Source organism: Rousettus aegyptiacus, unplaced genomic scaffold (genome assembly GCF_014176215.1).
Source record: "Rousettus aegyptiacus isolate mRouAeg1 unplaced genomic scaffold, mRouAeg1.p scaffold_m13_p_4, whole genome shotgun sequence".
NCBI lineage: Eukaryota > Metazoa > Chordata > Mammalia > Chiroptera > Pteropodidae > Rousettus > Rousettus aegyptiacus.
In genome coordinates, this window is record NW_023416307.1 from 59,235,952 (window position 1) to 59,258,120 (window position 22,169).

General features: G+C 31.8%; 1 protein-coding gene and 2 pseudogenes across 2 annotated transcripts in view; 2 read left to right on the forward strand and 1 right to left on the reverse strand.

The window, feature by feature from the left end:
• The window catches only part of ZBTB20 (zinc finger and BTB domain containing 20), a 736,649-nt gene that overhangs the window by 10,967 nt on the left and 703,513 nt on the right, over positions 1-22,169 (forward strand). The gene's annotated exons all lie outside the window — the stretch shown is intronic.
• On the reverse strand, positions 19,937-20,045 carry LOC118601846 (annotated as a pseudogene).
• Positions 22,039-22,157, forward strand: LOC118602150 (annotated as a pseudogene).

Below are 22,169 nucleotides of genomic sequence, written 5' to 3' on the forward strand. Positions count from 1 at the left end.
TTACCTCAATGTTTTTAAAATTAAAAATTCTGAAAACAAGGTGACTTGTTTGGCTGTCTTCCTCTTTGCTTCCAAATCCTGGCTGTGTTTCTGAATCAGATTGCTGCTGAGATCTGTGCACAATTGCCATGCCACCTTGGGCAGAAAAACACTGTTTTGAAACTTTCCTACCTTCAACTGGGCAAGCAACTAGAGAACAGTATGGAGTGCAGGGATAAAGATCAGAAAACAGGAGGCATTGAGAAGAGCGTAAGCTTCAGAGATCTATGAACCACTGTGGGAGAGAATCGATATTTGATTATTTTGAGTATCTGGTCTCCCCAACTAGCTAAAAAGCCTAAAGAGCTAAATGTGCTGGCTGAATTTTCTCTGTCCCTGAGGTTGAAATGACATAGGACAATGGAGAGCCTCCTCATGACTTGGCAGGGAGCTGACAGACTGTCTACCTTTGCTTTTCATTAAGTGCTATACTTCATTCTTTAGGATACTCCAACAACCAGACCTGAGCTCCATTGAGTTAACAATGAAAAACAACAATGCATTTAAGGGGAGCCAGTAGTGAGGGAGAGAAGATCGGGTAGGAAAATCAAAGTAGACACTCCAAGCAACTAGTGCTATTGGCAAAAGTACATGAAACCTGAATTTGAAAAAAAATATCATTTAAAGAGGTTCAAATACAGAATGAAAAAATTTTGGGTACTAAAATAAACATCTCAGCAACTCTGGAAAAATCAAAAGAGAACATTGTCACTTTTGAGACATGAATCAGTGAACAGAAAGAACAGTGCAAGAAATATATCAAATCACATAGAATAAAAATAAAACATGAAATTCTTGAATAAAAAGGATGAGTCTTGAAGGGTAGAAATTGAAACGTGAATAATAGGAATTACAGATGGAGAAATAAGAACAGATAGAAGAGTGGTATAATGAAATGATAGAAAATTTCTTTGAGATTAAGAAAGATCAGTCTGTAGATTGAAAGGATTTACTGATTTGTGGTTTTGATAGAAAGAAAAGACACACTGAGGTATATCCTGATAAAGGTTCTGAACTCTCAAAATAAATTGAAATATTCTATAAACTTCCAAGTAGAAAGAACAAGTCCTTATAAAGGTGGAAGCTATCAAAGTATCAGAGAACTTCATATGTGGAACACGGGAAACTAGAATGGCATCTACAGTCTGCAAAAGGAAAATGACAGCCATTCAAGAATCTCAATTCCCAGAAAGTTATCATTTGCTAGTCAAGGTGAAAGAAATACATTTAGGGATAATCAAGAAGTCAGAGCACATAATTATTACACCCCAATTGAGAAAATGCCTAAGAATAGATTATAAGCAAATAACAAAAGAACCAGAAAAAAGTCTTCAAGCTGGGGAAGAAGAGGGAAATAGTGGTGAATACTGTGCATTTTTGTATATTTGTGTGTGTGTGATTTCATTTAAGAGATAAAGGCCGATGGCTAGTAAATATGTAATAGACAATTTCAGGCTTTTCAAATGAAAAGATCATCTGTTTAAAGAAATTTTTTAAAGTTCTAAACTGTCTCGTCAAAACTTAGTTGAGGAGGTGGTGGCTAGGAAAGTAAAAGTGGAAAATGAATGATTGGAGATAAGAGGAAAGGAGAAAGAGGAAGGAAGGAAGTAAATGTATCCTAAGGGTCTCATATTTTTAGGAGAAAGGGAAGTGAGGGAAAGTATCTTACATATATTTACATATGTTCATTAGAGTAAGGAAAATAGAGGTTAATGCAATAGAACATCATGTAGACCTCTCGTATTAGCAGAGAGAAAATAGAATGCAGAGCCACTTGATTAAACAAAAATATATGGAAAGCAGAAATGAAACAATAATGTAAAATAAAGTAATTGGAAGATATAAAATTGAGCTCATCAATTATTATCTTAATATAGATGGACTAAATTCTTCCATTGTACAGAAATTATACTCCAATTTCATTTATGAAACAAATATAAAATTTCTATATAAAATATTAGCAAAAAGCAGCAATAGATCAAAAAGATAATATGCTAGGACCTAGAAGTCCTTTTTTTAAAAAATAGACATTCAATCATGGTTTAACAGCAGCAAATATATCAATATAGTTCTTTACATTGAGTTAAAGGAGAAAAATACATTCTTCTCAATAGATAATGAAAAGTAATTTGATAAAATTCAGATATTCTTTTAAAAATCAATCAAAATGATACAAGGATTGCTTAAATATAATGTATTTTTATTCACAACCAACAAAGTATAAATCAAAATGGTTAAATTCTAAAAATATTTCATTTAACATTAGAAACTAGACAAGAAATCATCTATCACAATTATTTAATGTTAGAAAGCTTTAGCAAACACAGTAGGCAAATAATATAAATAACATTAATGTTTGTAAAGAAGAGCTTAAAGTGTCTTTTTGGCTGATATGATCTTACTGAAAACATTCTAGAACTCAAAATCTAGAGAAATTAGTAACAAAAGCAGGTATTTGGAGAAGATAATTAGATGCAAATCAATAGCTTTTCTATGGAAATAATAGACATCTAGGAAATTTTTTTCCCATTAGGAAACAATTATTTCCCATAAAAACACAAATTACAAAATGCTTAGTAATAAAATGATAATAATATAGGACCTATATGAAAAAAGGTAATAACTTATTAAAAGCCATAAAATAAGATCTGATTAAAGAAAACACAAATTATGTTTTTGTATGGGAAGCAATAGCCAAATGTTAATTTTTTCCAAAGTTATATTTATTGCAATTCCAATTAGATTATCAGTGGGGATTTGTTTTTTTCTCTTTTTTGAGTTAGACAATGTTATTTGTAAATTGTACTAGCAAAAGGTAAGAAAATATGAAAAAGCAGTGAGGAGGGACTCGCCTTATACATACTAGAACATATTATAAAGCCACCTAGTCAAAACAATATGATAATAGCATAGGAATAGACAAATAGGTCCATTGAACAGTTTAGAGAATCCAAAAACAGATGACAATTTAGTTGGAAAATGGATGGTCATCTAATTAATGGGATTGGCATAACAAGTTATCTTTGTGGAAAAAATGAAATTCTCATTTTTCATATTCTACAAAATAAACTGAAAGGCTTAAATGAAAAAAAAAAACTTGCCAAGAAACCTAGGAGACTATAAATTTTTTAACTGTAGTGAAAATCCAGAAAGTTTAGAATAACTGCATAGTTGATTACATAAAAATCAAAACATAAAAATATTATAATAGAAATTGTTAGGAAAATACAGATTTGGAAAAATATTTGTAATACATATTAACATGAAAGGTTAATATCCAAGAGGTCTTAGCTATAGCTAAGAAAAATAGTTATGAAACAACCTAACAAAAGGAAAAGAAAATTCACAGAAAAGCAAATCCTGTTAACATATGAGAAGATGCTCAAATTCACTAGTCATTAAGCAAATTCAAATTTAAGCAAAGGTATTGTATTTCAGCATTTAAAAATTAGCATTTAAAAATTAGTCCGATGGGTTTAACGTTTATTGCTAGTGATCTGGGGAAAAGGTACCCTTATTTGTTACTGGTGGAAATATATTTTTTAACTTTTTTGAAATGCAATCTGGTAACCTTAAAGATTGCAATTCGTAATATCCTTTGATTTAACAATCCCATTGGGAATATATCTCATAGAAATATAAGGTCAATATTTAAAGACATATGTATTTTTTGCTTTCGAAGTTGTTATAGGTTGTTTATAGTGATAGAATGTGGGTGGGGGGAGTAATTCCATTAATAAGGTAATGCTAATAAATAGTAGAAATTCACACCATGGAGTATGCTGCAGTTATTAAAAGATGTGAATTAAAGCTATCTTAAGTAATCTGTAAGAATTTTCAAGAGTTAATGAGTAAGAACAGCAAGTCATTGAAAAGTGTGTATAATATTAAATTTTTTTAAATTAATGACAAAAATCTCGGAATATGTATTTCATATGTCATATCATACATGTGAATATCTGATTTGTAGTAGTTATTTGCAAAGAGAATAATATGGAAGGTTACAGTAAGTTGTTTAAATGGAGTACTCTGGATAGGAGGAAATGTAGAAGGAGAAGAGCAGAGAGTCAAGCAATAAAAGGAAAAGAAAAATTGCATAAAAATATGTTCAAAGCTTTATCTATGCTTTTTAGTAAAATTAAGTACATTTGAATATGTAAATATGAAGAAATCGAAATGTTTTAAAATATGGCTACTTCAGATGGTAATGATTTCATATTTATTAATATTGGCACCCAGGATTTTTTTTTAAAGTTACATTTGTGATTTAATTTTTTACCATGTTTATCAGAATTTTCTACATATTCTAAAAAAATCTTTAGATAATTTTCTACTATTTCAGGGCAAATAAACTTGTCTACAAATGGTTTATAGCTTGAAATCTAATCAAACTCTTTGGGTCATACTCATGTCAATGAGGACATGCAGCTGATATCCTTTGGAAAAACTTAGGTGGTATAAAGTTCAATTTGTTCATGGTTCATTTTCTTTGGTTGGTACCTTCTGTGTCAGTTGTTTAAATGTTTCTTATATTGCCCATTGGTGTTACAATTATAACAATAGTTATATCCGAATCCAAGACTTCCATGTAGAAGTTGCTTAATAAATAATGATTTGACAACACATTTTTGGTACAGTAATAATTTTAACAGGGTAACAGTGTAGTAATTAAAACACAGGGTATTTAAGAGTAAAACTAGAAGTCAGCATATAATATAATTTTAGGCTAATGACTTGTGTGTCTCAGAATCTTAATCTTTAAGAGTGTATTTTCCTCACTTATTTCACAGTCTTTGTAAAGTTCAAGTGAAGTAATAAATGTCTGCTTCAAAAAATAATGTATTGTGCAAAGAATGATGATAATGAAAATCTGGAGACAATTATTTTTATGCTTAATGGCCATGTATTGTGTGTGTGTGTGTGTGTGTGTGTGTGTGTGTGTTTCAAGTTGCCTGTTTGATGTTAAGCCTCCTGACCTATAATAATGTAACATATTACTGATGAAGCTATCAAAGCCTCAAAAAGACAGAACAGTGGGATCCATGAAGGTATGACTGTATTTAATTGCCTAAAGTCCAAGACAGGTTTCTAGAATCTGTTTATTTTCCTGGTCATTGAGGGAAATTCTTTATTGAGGTACATCTCCTGATGTCCTCTTGTTCTGGCATAGAGATATTAATGTTTTGTGTGAAGTCTGGACCTTTATCACATCTGGAAAAATGATAATGTTGAATTTTGTTTTGACTTAATAAATGGCCTAAGATCACTAAGCATAGCTGTGTAATCTGTTGTTAAATTTCAGTAGAAATTCTCTCGTAATTCATAGCTGCAGTTAATAGTGACTGTAGCGTGAATACTTTAGTAAAATCTTTATTTTTTAGTAATCAGACACAAAATTTGCCATTGGCTAATTTTTGGTAGGTGTACAACTATTGGGAAATATGAATATTTTGATTTATTGATTAAAAACAATAGTAAAAAAGTAAAAACATTATATTTTATTACAGAAACATGGGTATAATCTTAATATTCTAGAATCCATGCTATTAAAGATACCTAGATTCTAGTTTAGAGAAAATGGAATGGGCTCTTCGAAGAATACATCCTCATTTAAAAATTTTCTTGCCCCAGGAATTTGGCTTTTACTTTCTCCATAAATTTTCTTGCTATTTCACTAGTCTAATTTCCTTCAGTTTCTCTGCTGTTCCTCCTATAATAGAGACAGTGTTTTAAGAAAGCAGAAAAGATAGACCTTAAAAGAGATAATCTTTTCATTTCTTTACATTGATCTTAGGCAAGGTTACTAGTAAAAATTATCTGAATTGACTCTCTTTGATAATATGTATTTCACTTAATAAAATAATTGGATCAGGCATATTTGCACTTTCTATTTGTGTATTGATTATTAAATATGAAATTAATAGCAATAATAGATTTTTAAAAAATTATCTCTTCTTGCTTAGCAATACTAGTGTTACAAGAGCAGTAAGACTTTATAATACACTATGCATTCTTAGAGGTATATGCATTGCCAGTCATCTTTTAAATCTGTTCTTTTTTCTGCCCTCTTACAAGAAAATTTCTAACCACCAATGATTGCTTCCCCAAATGGAAGTTGCAGTTTCATAAAGAACAACAAGGAAATCTTCAAGTAATCTGTATATTATGATCCTCAAGAAACCTAAGTGGTTTTTTCTTAATATTCCTTAAATTTCTTGTAACTCAGGAAGAAAGTTTCTTTCATTTTGAAGTAAACCCTGAATCCCAGAATCTTTTATCAGTATATTCTGCTTCACTTTGGAATGGGCTGAAATCAAATCATTATTTCTTGACATTGTAAGCAATTATCCAAAATATAGTACCAGTCATTCCATTCAGTGGTCAGGCTAGTTTATTTAGCTTATCTTTCTAAGTAAGTGTGAATTTCTTTTAAGTCACCAATGCTCAAGACCAAGGTGGTTTTATTTTTTTTTTCCTGCTTTGGTAGTTTTTTTGTTTTTGTTTTTTGTTTTTGTTTTTTTTTTTTAACTAAAATTTAACTTGACCAAATAAAAAGTATTTGCTTATTTAAATCCTTACATTTCAGGCTTTACATTTATTGTTGCCTTTAATAGTATCAATCTTTTTTAGCTTTCTTTGGACCTCGTGTTTGAACATCAGTAGATGGTATAGAATGTGGTCTGTGAAACCAGCAGCATCCCCATCACCTGGAAGCTTAGAATGTAAAATCTCAAACCCTATCCCAAACCTAATGAATCATACTCTTCATTTTAACAAGATCTTAAGTCATTCATACCTACATTAAAGTTTGAGAAGTACTGCTAAAGCGTTTTGTCATTTAAAAAAATCGGTCTAAAGGTTGCCCAGAATTGGTTAATTATAATATACTTCATTGTTATTGTTCCACTTATTAACCTCTTTTATTTCATTCATTGTTACTTTTAGTCAAATATTATGATTGTATATGTGACACGACATCAGGTCTCAGGTCATATTTAGCTTTGGCTGGTGGAACCTCCCTCTCTCATTTGACCTTTTATCTTTGCAGATGTCCAGAGCTTGTATAGTGGCATATTTGTCAGAGGATTGACAAGCATTCTTCTTAAAGTTTCTAGTAAAGACTATCTTTTACAATTTAATCTGCTTCCATTCTTAATCCTTTGTGTTTCTAGAATACTTTTTCTTTTGTTAACTATTCTGTGTCTACCTTGATTTTTAAAATAAAAATATATGATCATGTAGGTAAATAGTTATGTTTTATTAATAATGCATATTAAAGCATATTCAAGTATTAATCTGCTGTTCTAGGTATTATTTGTTAAATATGTGAAAGGCAAAGTTAAAAGTTTCTGTGGGGTGGAATGAAAATAGGTACCCACAGAAATACTGTATTGGCGACAAAGAACTGATATATGAGACTCCAAATATTTCTGTTGAGTGAAGATGTCTAAGGAGATGTAGATTTAAGGAAGTAGAGGAAAGAGCTTTCTCTGACCTGCAGTAGATGCAATAGGGAGTGGTGTATGATGACATGGCACATAGAACTAGCCTGTGACGGATCATTTGGAAAGGAGCAAGGAGTTAGAAATTTGTGGGGGAAAAAAGAAAGTTATGGAAAATTGTGGATGTTTATTCACAGCGATGGGAGTTTTGAGATAAATTATTAGGCCCTGACATTTTAATTGATATGTTTTTGCCTCAAGAGTGGATGTTTGATATTGGAAATTAGTGTGTGGAGGAGGCAAAATTTAGAAGGGTAAGCAGTTAGTTGGAAAGTGATCTAGCTATGTGAATGTAGGCTTGTGGAACGGTGACTGTCAGTAGGGGATAGACACAGAGGTACTTAAAATGGGATATAATCTATAAGGGAAAGAAATACGTATAGCAGTTGTAGAAATGTGTGGACAGAAAAAAGAACAGAATGTGTGAGGGTGGTCTTTATAGACAAATGTTCGTTGGAAAAGCAAGAGATTAGACTTTATGGAGAAACAGAGCACATAAAGGCATTATGTGGTTATGATACCTTTTGAATGAATTAAAATTTGTAGAGAACCAAGACACTTCTCAGAGGTAGTTGTACAGAGATATAATTTAACTTGACTTACATGGAACATAGGAAGGAATATTTTTGATTGAGGACATTTTTTAAAAAAATTTAATTTAAAGGAGCACAGAGCAAGAGACCGCCATATGCTAACATTTGCTAATGAAAATAGAGAAGAGAATAAGACAGTCTCTGTTCATTGGATTTGCAATTTAAACGTCAATTGACAGGACCCAGATTTGAGAAAAAGAACCTGTATGTTGGATTTTTTTTTTTTTTTTTTTTTACCTTCCCCTTTTTATCATCTCCCATCTCTACTTGCTGATTTTTGTCTTTGGTGCCATGATTAAAATTGAGACAGTTCGGCGTGACCTTGTTCACATTTTCTTTTCAATGAAGATGTTGTAGATATGCTTGTATTTTGCTGCATAGCCAGGTTCTAACAGTTTCTGCCTGTAACATTTGAACATGAAACTAAAGTGAGATTCTAAATGCTCAGAAGAATCCTCTAAGGCCTAGGAATACATTGTTTCATTAGATTACAAAAAAGACCACTGAACTTGACAAGGTCACTTTATATTCTAATTTAAAATCTCAAAATCAAAAAATGGGAAAACTTTCTCAAACACATAAAGAGACCTTATGTGGAATAAGCTATTTTATTTATACTGTAAAAATAGCTTTGAAAATAAACAGATTTGGTAATACTGAAATTTTGTAAATAGTGCAAACTGTTCTGTTCTTTGATAGATGTTTATTGAACTATATAGTAGGTTGACATTATGTGACTTTAAAGTCAGTGAAATTAATTTTTTCATACTTCACAGATAAACCAGTCTTTGGAAACTGTAATCCCAACAAATCTTTACAATCTTTCTTGTCCTACTTCTTTGTGACAAACCAAAACATGTTGGACAGTATTTCTTTAAAATACCCTCCTTCACCAAAGAGGTTCCAATGATTGTCAAATAACATATTTAGACTCTCTCTCTAACAGACTTTTGCTTTATTATTCCTGACTCTTGTATTTATTTGCCTCACAGTCTGGAATCTTTCTGGATCAAGTATCAATTGATAGCTGAAAATATTGCTTCCATTCTTTTTCGTTTTTCTGGAGATGGTTCTCTTCTTCATCTTAAATTAGTTCAGTCATCTGGAAAACAAGAGTGGTGGTGGCAATATGAAAAGTAAATGTACATTATCACAATTGGATAATGGATATAAGATAATGTATTTATTATGTACTATGTCGTATGCTTGAAATTTTTCGTAACTAAAATGATTTTAAATTAGTCAATAATAAACTAGCTCAACCAACAGATGGGTTTGTTATGAATTCAGGGAATTTCAGGGCACAGACTATAAAATTGCCCTTATCTCAACAGGTTATAATTTTACGTTATTTAGTATGGTTAGTTCAAGCTTTAAAACACTTTGAATTATTACCTTAAAGTCAAAAACTCAGATGTGAGACTACCAAGCAGGGAAGCCTGTCATCACTTCCCATTAATTTTGAAGTTTCATCCTTTTTCAAATCTCTAGTTTCTTTTCTGGTTAAAGTCATTTTGAAATTGTAGCTGTTCCTTGCCATACTGGCTTGAGTCTGACTCAGAGACTTTCCATTTTGTCACTTTTTTTTTTTTCAATGTACTTACTGCCTGCAGTCAAATATGTTCTCTTGCACCAATCAGTTGTAGTAGAAAGAACACTGGATTGAAAGTCATGAGTTTTTAGTCCCAGCATTCTCATGAACTAGCTTAATGACTTGACAGTTATTTCACTCGTGAAAACCTTCTAATCTGAAATTCTCTTTGTTTTCTCATTTGGGGATTTTTATCCATTCAAAGCTTTTTTTTTTTTTTTAATGCCTTTCCTAGATTAAGGGACTGTGACACTGTTATTTGCCCCTGTCTAACTTAAATGTATACTGATGATCTCATCTCTTTCAGGTCTTGTCGTTGTATGTTTGCATTCCCCAAACTCCCACTGACTTTTTTAAATTGAATTTTTAATTTACTTTAGATTTACAAAAAAAAAAAAAAGTGAGAACATTGTATGGAAAGTTCTTATATATTCTACACTCAATTTTCTTTATTTCTATTTTGTATTAGTATGATACATTTGCCATGATTAATAAACCAGTATGAACATATTATTAACTAAAGTCTGTAGTTTATTCAGATTGCCTTAGTTTTTAACTAATGTGCTTTTCTGTTCTAGGGTCCCATCCAGGTTAATACACTGCATTTAAAGACTTTGTATTTTTAAAGCAGTTATAAGTTTACAATAAAATTGAGAGGAAGGTACTTAGATCTCTCAAATATCCCTGCCCAACACACACACACATAAACCTTTCCCATTATCAACATCACTCACCAGGAATACTACATTTTTACCCCAGGGATGAACCAACATTAGCACACCATAATCACCCAAAGTCTTTTTTTTTTTTTAGGATTCACTCTTAGTGTTGTATATTCTATTGGTTTAGACAAATGTACAGTGCCATATATCCATCATTATAATGTCATACAGAGTATTTTCACTGCCCTAAACATCTTCTATGCTATGCCTATTCATCTCTGCCCCACTCCACCCTTGGAAACCACTGGCCTTTTTACTGTCTCCATAATTTTGCCTTTTCCCGAATGTTATATAGTTGGAATCATAGTATGTAGCCTTTTCAGATTGACTTTTTTTTTTTTACTTAGTAATATGCATTTAGGCTTCCTTCATGTCTTTTGGTGGCTTGATAGCTCATTTCTTTTTAGCATGGCATCATATTCCATTATCTGGATATGCCACAGTTGTTTCTCCATTCACCTACTGAATGGCATCGCTTTTGTTTCCAAGTTTTGGCAGTTGTGAATAAAATTGCTATAAACATCTTCGTAATTGTTTTTGTGTGTGTGGAGTTAAGTTTTCAGCTCCTTTGGGTAAACACCAAGGAGCACAATTTCTGGATTGTATGATAACAGTTCTTTATCAGATGTATATTTTGCAAGTATTTTCTCGATATTGCCTTTTATTTGTTGTTAGGACAGAGTGACAGTTTCCAAACTCCTTACATGTGAAACCAGAAACTGAAACTCTACTATTGAATTTTATTAGTTAAGTTCCATATAGAAATCTGATCCTTTTTAGTAACCCTAAATAAGTAATTCACAATTTAGTGCTCGTATTCTCTTTTGTCTCTGTGTCTTTCTCTCCCCTTTTCTCCCTCTCACTCAATAATCTCTTTTAGAATGATGGCGTTGAGTAGGGTAAGAGCAAGGAATCATGAAATTGAAATATTTGAGGTCTACTTCATTCACTTTGGAACTGTTAAAATAGAAGTTGACACTTAGGTAAAGTAGAAAAGAATGCAAAGACACAAGCTGAGGTTTATTAAATGCTTACTGTATGCTTGCCATTGAGTTTATTAAGTTTTACATCTAAGGGTTCATACTCTTGAATTAGTTTGCTGGATTTAAATACTGGTTTGGTGTACTAATTGTGGGACTTTGGACCTCGCTTTTCTCAATTGTAAAAGGTGTAGTAATAGTACTTATAGAGTTGTGATGATTAATTGATATGGTATATGTAAAATATTAACATAGTGTCGGTCATATGGTAAAATGCTTGATAAGTGCTACTTATTACCAATACTTAAATTATGGCATTAGTCATCACAAAAGCCCGGTGTTATAGTACTTTTATTTCCCCCATTTTAAAGATGAGGACAAAAAGCTCAATAATATTGAGGGACTTCTCTAAAGCAGTTGGGGCAAGATTTGAACTTAAGCAGTCTGAATCTAGAATCCACACACACCTTCAACTTTTATGTTCTTATTTCCTCCTAGTTGGTAATAAACAGTTACAAGAGAAGCTGGGGACTCAAATACATGATTCTATAAATGTAGTCTTCAGTATTATGCGCATGTAAGTGATTAATCAGTTATTCTCTCACAGTTGGTTAGATGAATGGTGATCTTAATGGATCATCCAATATTTTAGGTATACCTATTTGTCAGTAATATTTTGTGTTTTGTTTTTGATGAATAGGTAATTATTTTATTAAGATGTTTTTATAAATATAATATATACTATAAAGTATTGAAAATACAAAAAAGCACACAGAAATTAAGTGTATGTTTTCAGTACTTAGAGAAACTTTATTTTTAAAGATAATGTATACTTTTATATTTTTATAAAAAGTTTCCCCAGTTTTATTGAGGTATGATTGACAAATAAAAATTATATATACTTAAACTTTACAAGGTAATTTTTTTAAGGATTACGACGTGATGATTTCATATATGTACATATTGCGAAATGGCTTCTACTGTAAGTTTTCATATGGGCATATCTTCCTTAACTCCATGTTTTTCCCTAAAAGCTATTTTCCTAGAAAGTATTAAAAAAGTATATTTTGACAACTAAATTCTCAGATCATGGAACCACAAATGATAATAATGTGACTATGTCCTTACTTCACTGTGGGCCTAGGTAAATAGTTTAATAATACCTATTATCATAGATAATATAAAGCATTCTGTTTGTTAATTCTGGCTAGGACATTTTGTTAGTGGTTGGGAAACCAGGCTTGATGGAATGGTAAGTGAAAGTTCAATTTTATAACTTACTGCTTAGAAGTTCTTAATACAAATAATTTACTACTTCTGAAGCTCAGTTCATTACTGTGAAAAATTAGGATAATGTCAAATTACTTCATAGATTGGCAGTAAGGATTAAATTCTGTAGTTGAAAAAATTTTATAAGCTGTTATGTGACAGACAAATATAAATTGTTGATGAAGACATCCATAAATTGAGAACCTCTGTTTCAGATAGAAGAGGAGAAATAGATTATAATTTAATGAATTTTTGCTAAGGGTCAAATACTTTATATTTGTTTTCATTTAATACTTTTGCCCCACTTTTTCCTAATGAGAAAACTGACATTTAGGGAAATGAGTAACTTATTTCAGGTCACAACTAGTGAATGTGAAGCTCGATTCAAATCTGGGCTTCTTTGACTTTAAAGTTCATATTATTACTACCAAAACATTGCCTCCTGTACACCTATCCACGAGTAATTAAGAGTGAGCTAAAAAGTTAATCTTTCAGGTTCTCATTAAGATACAATGATGTCATACATTTATTATTCCTCCTTTTACTTTCTCCTAATATTTCAAGAATTATTTGATTATTTTTCTTTACAACAGCACTATGAGTTGTATAGAAAACTTTGTGAGATTTCAGATGTGATTAAATAACTAAATGTATATCACAAGTGACCTCGGGTTTCTTATCTGAAAAAAGTAATGAAGAATATCAATGGTTTGTAATATAGTTCAAATTTAATAAAATACTTTATAAAAAATCAATTCTGAATTTTAGTGAAGCAAATGGTATATTTCAAAATACATTTCAAATGCTTTTGGTAATACCTAGGTAATCATGATTTCAGAGTAATTGATTAGAATTGCCTACTTTATGCAGAAAATATCCCTATGGAAACCAACATTTAAGCATTTCTTATCTTTGAGGAGAGTCTGAGAAAAGGCAAGTTCCACGTAGCTGGAGTAACCAAAGTGGTGGTGTAGGTTACAAAGAGGTGTTAAGAGGAAAAATCACAGAAACTAAATTGCATTCAATTTCTTTCTAAGTCAGTGCTTCACAGTGCAGCTTATTTTGTTGGAAGTGTATTCTTTTTTATAGAACATTAAGCATATCAATACTCATGTAAATATGGAAACTTTTCAAAATCCAAATAGAACTTATTTTTTGATTATCCATTCCTTACTTTCCATGTGTTAATACTAATAATCAAGGGTTATTGTATTTTCAAAAGCTCTGGGGAGTGTTATGCTTCCTGAAAAGGTATAATGGAATATGTATGAAAACATAAGCATGTTTTGCAAGCAATGCTCCTGTCAGTAATAGAGTTTCCAGCATTTTTACAAACAATAAACATTAAGTTATGGTGGCACCCTATGTACATTCGTTAAAAAAACATTATTGAGCACTTAACACTTTCCAAGTATTGTACTTTGCACTCTATTAAGACACAGGGATGGCCATAACATGACTGCCTCCAGGAACCTTGAAGTTTTGTGGAAGAGATAGGCATGTAAACAACCAACTGTTTGCCCTAATAAATGTTCCTTATTTTGTCGAATTTCTCTCTTTCCTGGGAAAGACAACTAATTTTTTATTGTGTTCATTATTTGTAGACATTATACTCCAAAAATTAATGCATTTAATGTGCTTTAAATAGTGTCTTGCACTTTGTAAGCACTCAACAAATATTATGTTGTTATTGTCAATCAAATTTAATCATCAAAACAACTCTGTGCGATCGTTATTTCTATTCTAATTTTATAGATGATCTATACGAGATGGATAAATAACTTGCTAAAGGATATATAGCCAGTAAGTATTATTCAGATCTGCGTGCAAAGCCCATGCTATAGAACTGAGGTCTCAAAAGTAGTGTGTATGCACTCTAGAAATATGTAAGATGATGTATTATAGTTTGAGGAGATATCAAATTTTTTATATATTTTTAAATTTTAAAACCTAAGTAATTAAAGTTTACTGATATTTAATATGTAGATTGTTGCTGGCAATGTCAAAGTATCATTTATATGCATTGTAAGTTGTTTAAAGCATTGTGAGGGGAGAATGGGAGTTGATTTGCTTTAAGATTTGGAGGTGCTAAATTTTATCTGTACTTTGTTATGAGGAGCCACAGATGGATTACATTATCTGTTTTAACTAAGCCAACTCTTAGAAAACAGACAACTGAAAAAAAAACCCAGTAGAATAAAGATAATACTAATAATCCAAGCACATTTGAACAAGAATATCTCTAATACATATTATGAATACTTTGTCAGCTACACTACAAAGTAAAAACTGATGATTTAATCATATTCCGTAATAAGACCAAATATAATGATCAAGTAGTCTGTTTTTTTTACCATTTCATTTTATTATTAGTTTCAAGTGTACAGTGAATGTGTACTTGAAATGTCTATTTATATAGTTTGTGAAACGACCTCCACTCTGATTACTCTGCCTTCTTTGTGGCATCTATTTAAATATGGATTTATATTCACTCTCATTAAGGATGAACCTCACCCTCAGTGTATGGCATACTTTGAGGTATAGTAAATGAGATGGTAGAAAGCCAGCTCATTGGTAAGACATGAAAATCTAACTATCCAGATTATGAAACAAGTAATATTTAATGTCACATGACACTTAGCCCAAACTTTACAGTCATTAATGTTTAAAAGACTTTTGTGGATTTTTTTTTACTGAATAGGAAAAGACAAGCACATATACCATTGGAAACACTATTCTTCCCTAACAGCAAAAATGGCTGAAATATGTCAACTATATCACATTTATTTGTCAGCAAATGCCGTTCAAAAATGCATAGAAAACATTTCCGAAGATTTAAAGAAAAGTATTTGAACAAATTATATAGTCCGAAAGGTTTACTTTATAGTTAAATAAAAGTACCAATATTTCTGATATTTCAGCCAATAGTATTTGTTAGGTTTAACTTAAATAACACAAATAACTGATTTTATGAATCACTAAAAGGACAATTGGAGAAGATACCAGCTAAGGATTAAAGTACTCTCTAAGTAAAACAATGCATTATGAAAAAACTATGTTAACATAGTTTTGGAGTGTTAGAGTGGCTAGTTTGGTTGGAATGGAAAAAAGATTTTCAGATAACGTTACAGAGCTGCTTTTACACATGAAATTCACTTACCATTTATAAGCCAGCTATTTTAGCAAATCAATTGAAATCAAAAGTATACACAAGTACTGTAGGATATCATTGCTGTGATAAATTTGTTGTATTTTTTTAAATAAAAGCTTTTTTTCTTTGTTTCATGTTCCATGCTGTAACCCCAGGGCCTGGCATAGAGTAGGTAGGTACTCAATAAAAGGTGCGATTGACTCATCAAAAAAACTTTAACATGTAGTAGAAAACAATCAAATTTGGAAGAACATTAAAATTTTAGTAGAATCTTTACAATACTTTGTAATAAGATCGAATGTGGCCATGAGTATTTGCATCACTTATGGTGCCCTGGTTGGTCAGTGGCAGACTGTTGAGAAACAATATCAAATATATGGTAGTCATGCAGTTTTCTTTTACACAGTGACAAAGAGTTCTATTTTTCTGACCTCTTCTGTGATGACAGGCAACTGATATTACTGTGCCCTATACCATATATATTTGGGAAAAAAAGAAACATACTTTATCTCTCTTTTTAAAGTAATGATACTGACAATGAATCTGAAAGACCCATTTTTATGGAGAGAACATTTTCATATTGAATGTTTGTCATTATTTTCATTATAATGTGATTTTCTTGCCAAAACCAATGTAATTGTAAAACTCTAGTTTCTGTATAATTTAAAAACTGTATAAAACTGTACCTGAATACTTGGAACAGAATTTTATAACTTGTTTTCAAATCTTCTGAATGAAATCTTTAAATTGATTTCTAAATTCTTTTGTTAAAAAATAAAAATGATACATATGCCTCCTAATTTATAAGAATGACTGACATCTGGGAAGGGGGAAACTTACTAGCCAAATTCCAACAAAATCTTTTACATATTTGGTGGTTGGGATTGAAAATTGAGTATTGTGATTTAATAAACACAGCCAATGATTCTCTTCTTCCATTTGGGTCTACTATTTTGTGAGGCTTTTTCCTTGCCATGACAACCATTATAGCTAAGTATCACAATTACCTGAACATGGTACCAGATTTTCAAATGACTGTTTCGCAAAGTATAAAATCAAGCCAAGATATAAAGAATGACAAATATTTAATCAAATTACTCTATCTAAACATTTGTTATTTAGTGAGAGCAAAGATGTTTTAATATTGTTGATAAATACAACAAAATTAAAATTTTAAGTATTGTGTAATTCTTGTTTATCCCATCCTTTAAAATGTCTATTGCTTCATATGTTCTATATTTATAATAGTATATGTCTATGATTTATAAATAATTATATAGGCTTATATTAACCAGTGCCCAATCAGTAAAACAGATATGATTCAAAACAGAGTGACCTTAATTTAGGGAACTTGTTACAAAAGTGTTGGAAAGTCTGGTGGTAGGAAAAGAAGGTGGCAATGTTATTTATCAGTGAGTACCTACAGAAAGCAAGGGAAAGTTTCGTTACCCAGAGTTTACAAGCACTGTGATGCCGAGGCAGCTGGAGCACTGCTGCTGCTACTGTAGCTGTTGGAATCACTACTGCCACTGCTTTGCAGGAAGCCAGGCGCCTACTGACACAGCAAGAGTCCAGGAGTCCACAGTTCCACTGAAGCTGTTGTACTGCCAAGGCTGCTAAAGCTTCCAGTCACCTGTGACGACTGCTGCTGTTCTACACCTGCAGTGCCATTGCTGTAGTCAGCGGTCTTGATGGCCAGATCCCAAGAGTTCTGTGCTGCAGAGGCTGCTGAAGCACCATTGCTGAGATTGCTAGTGTCAAAGCTGAAGGGAGAAAAAAAATCTCTTAAAACTTCTGCCAGTGCTTCCCATTCTGGCAAAGCCATCTGGGAAATGTAGTATTCAGGTTCCACCACAAAAGAACGCATGCAAAGGGTAGGAATAGATATGAGAACCAATGGACAAATGATCTACATAGAGCTCAAAATATTTTTACTGATGGGGTGTATAATTTTTGAAAATTGAAGAATCCATTACTCTGGAGTATAAGGGCAGTAGATTAATAGTAAAACCATGTCTTCAAATGTTATTAACTTGTTTTAGAAGTCAGATTTGGGTTTGTTGTCTAAAGCTAGGTTTGTCATTCAGGAAGTACACATTTATAATATATCATTTTTTTTACAGTCACTATCCATTTTGATTAGTTATAGTAACATTTCTTATTGATCTGTTCCCATGCCCTATCAGCTATAAATATTTGGCCCATCACCTACCACTGCCTAAAAACTGCTCTGATTTATTATATGTTTCTATATACTTACTAACTTAACTGTTAAAATAATAGCAAGTAAAAATGTAGCATCTGGAAAACTTCAGAATTTGTTTTATTATATCTAATATTTCATACACAATATTTCATAATTTATTATAAACGTGTATTTTAAACATCGGATTAAACTGCTAAGGCACAAATTAATTATTGAATGGCATATTGAACAAAATGCATTGGTAGAGGGAGTTTAGGTGGTGAAGTTTAATTATTTTAGTTAGAAAACCACATGAATTTTATTAAAATGTTATCTTAGAGTGCTTTGCAGTTTCCTTCAATTGCAGACTTTTAGTTATGGCCTCATAAGACATGTGTATTGGAGTCCCAAATGATTAACTCCACAATGATTTATTTCCTTTATACCCCATTTCATAATTAATACAGATTTAATTATGGGCAGTGTTCTCTTATTGATTATTAATAAAACTCAACTGGTGAGTTACTTGTTTAAATATTCATTTTCTACATCAGTTTAAATGATGTTAGGAGTATTTGTGCTGTGGAAGGACCAATTATTACATTTTATTTTTTTATTTTTATTTTTTAATTATTTTAATTTTTTTTAGGCAAGGCAATCCTTGATTGACCTCACAGATTGTAAGGACCTTGTCAGCTCATAATCCCTTATTTTGTTTTTTTTTTATACCGACAGCACCTGGTCTTCCTAGGTGGTCTCCCATCCAAGCACTAACCAGGTCCGACCCTACTTAGTTTCCAAGATCAGACGATATCGGGCTTGTTCAAGGTAGCATGGCTTTAGACGAATTATTACATTTTAAGTGGTAGAATGTCATCAGTTTGAAATAGAGTAGTACATCTTATTTAATTTACTGATCAGTCCAAATTTATGGATATTCAACATGATGTGGAATTTATTTGATAATTTTGGGATATCCCATATAATTATTAAAATAAAATGTAATGTACTTTATTAAGAAATTTCTATTTTGTAAGAATTCTGCAAAATATACCTATTTTATAAGAATCCTTATACTTCGATATAAGCATAAGAATGTTTATATTTGATTAATGAGGTTTTTCTGTATTTGTTAGTAGAAATGAGGAATATTGAAATTTCATGTAGATTCTTTTTGAAAAATTGATGTGATCTTATATGTTTAAAAAGTTATGATTGTAACTCTACAACTTAGTGGGGTTAAATGAGTTTTCTTAAACAAAATTAAAAGATATTGTTTCTACCCATTTTGAATCTTCCCTATGGCCTGTTGCCTCTGAGGAGTTAGCAAGCTGCTATCATGCTGACTCTGTTATTAATAACTGGCTTCAAAATTACAGGACAGATTGTTATTAATGTTTCCAGCCCTTTAATCAAACTGGTTCATGATATGTTTCTTTTATCACTTTTGAAAGTTAATTTTATTTATATGCTACTTTTCTTTATTATTCTTTCTTTAAATTTTACTTTGAGACACTTAATATACCTTTTTTTAAAATATATGTAAAATAAGTATTGAAATTTTGGGGGGAATGCTCTCAAAACTATTCCCCATCATTAGTCTATTTCCAGAATTTCTTACTAATCTCACCAGTCGTTTATTATAGAAAATTTCCTGAGTGATTTTTGTCAAGCCCCTCCCTCTATCACTCACAAATTTTATTTGAACTGAGTTTAGGCCTGATTTCTACCATTTAACTACCTATGTGATTTTGGAAACCTCAGTTTACTTATTTATAAATTAAAGCATTAATATTACCTTTCTTATATTGCTGTTGGGAGGATTAAATGAGATAGTATGTAGCCCTAAGCACAGATCCTGACGGATATAGCAGTATTAACTTTATTGTTGTTATTGTTATTTATGCCTACAGCACCTGGTGTTCCTAGGTGGTCTCCCATCCAAGTACTAACCAGGCCCGACCCTGCTTAGCTCCCGAGATTGGGCTTGTTCAGGGTGGCATGGCTGTAGACCATGGACCATGGCTCCACTGGGGCATGAACCCAGGACCTGCTACCTATAAAGCAGACATGCTAATTGCTACAATATGGAACCACGTCCAGTATTAACTTTTAAGGTTGCATTCTTACTAACAGCTTTGTAGATTGGCAGAACAGGAAGACTGAGTTTTTCAATATATGTAGAGTCACCGGGCAGGACAGTGGTGATCTCATCAATCTGCTGGACCAGAAACATCCAGCAGATGTCTTTTTATATCCTTTGTGACTTTTATTTTTATTATATTATAGACTCTTGTTTTTTCTTTTTCCTAGCATATTTAATATAACCTGTACATATGAATAAGTTATTATGTAAATGTTGAAACTTTAAAGACAGTTGCTAACACTGTCCTGGTCTAGGAGAGAGGATTGAGCAGGGAGCAGGAAGAGTTCATGTATATATATCTAACATTTTTCTAGAGCAGGATATATTATTGCAAATGACACTTTTATATTTTTAATTAATGTAAAATTTATTGATTGTGTAATGAAAGTACTTTCTTTAAATTTCTGATGATACATCATTTAAGATCAGTTTATAGAGGTAGTAACAACAATGATAAAAGCCATAATAGTCTTATAATTCAGACATTAATCTGTATACCTCTTCTCTACATGGCCATTTTTCTATAGTATATCTGTGGGAAAAAGTGATTGACTCCTTTGAGGAAAACACCTATCTGAGTCATTCCATGTTAAATATACTTTTGACTTTTTACTATTCACTATTCACTGGCCACTGTTCACAGTGCAAGTGGTTATTCCTTGGAACTCCTGGAGTGTATTTTATCTCATTAAAAAGCTTTTGTGTTTGCAAAGGTGTGAAAAGTATGGCAGTACCTTTATTTTTCCTCCTTTCACTACTAAACAAGGCCGTAGAATACATCATGCTTTCCAAAAGGTTTGGAGAGAAGAATACTTACATTGAAAAATGCAGACTTTTAAAAATTTACTAATAGGCATCGTTCTTTAAAAAGTCTTTGGCCATCTTGACGTTGGGAATTTTTCACTGCCTACTTTTCTTTCCTGTCATTCTTCTCTCATTGCCTCTTATCTTTATGCTCCCCTACCTTCAAATTGTTATTTCTTGTGCACTGCACGCTAAGCTCACAAGAAGAATTGTCCAAGCTCCACACCCTGACCCCATCTAGCTTACCAAGGTGTTTTCCTCAAAGGAGATGCTTCCATTCCTATGGAACACCAAGGCCAACATCAGACTTACACTGGAACACTTAGAATGTAGACATGAAAGAAATAATGGATAAATGGAACGTAAAGGCAAGCTGAATATTCTCAGAGATGATGTGAATTTAAATTCTGTTAGCTATAGGGCAGTACCATTTTTATTCAACATTTTATTACTACGTTTTTCAAATATACAGCAAACTTGATTTTTTTCCTGCTATAACCATCTTTTATTTTTCACAAGATCTTAAGAATGTTTTATATGTTTTTAAAATACATTTTAAAAATGCTATTTACACGTTATTTATATCATCCTTAGAATTCAAATTAATTAAAATTTTTAATTAACCAACATTTATAAATCCCATGTATTGTTGCTTTGTTTGTTCATGTATTCAGTCATTCATTTATTCATTCATTTAAGAAAACTTTATGGAGCTTCAACTGTATGCCAGATGTTTTGCCAGGTATTGGGCTGACAAAGCTTAATAAGTAGAGCCTTTATTCTTATGGGTTCTTTAGTTCAGTGGAGAAGGGATAAATGATTACAGCACTGCAAAAGGCATGCATAATAAAGGTACTCCTAGTGATGTAGTTTACATGTAATGCTTTGTTTTTGTTTTAAACTTAAGTATTTGTTGATCAGAATTGAAATTAGACATGCATTTCTTCCCATATAAAAATTGTATTACTGGCCTACATTAGTAAACTACAGTTTATCTATAATCTCTCCTAGTTTTGAGGGGAACTGATGGGATACAATTTTAAAACAGATGACCAAGTGTACGGTAATGCCACCCTGAACAAGCCCCATCCCATCAGATCTTGGAAGCTAAGCAGGGTCAAGCCTGGTTAGTACTTGGATGGGAAACCACCTAGGAAGACCAGGTGCTGCAGGGGTAAAAAATAAAA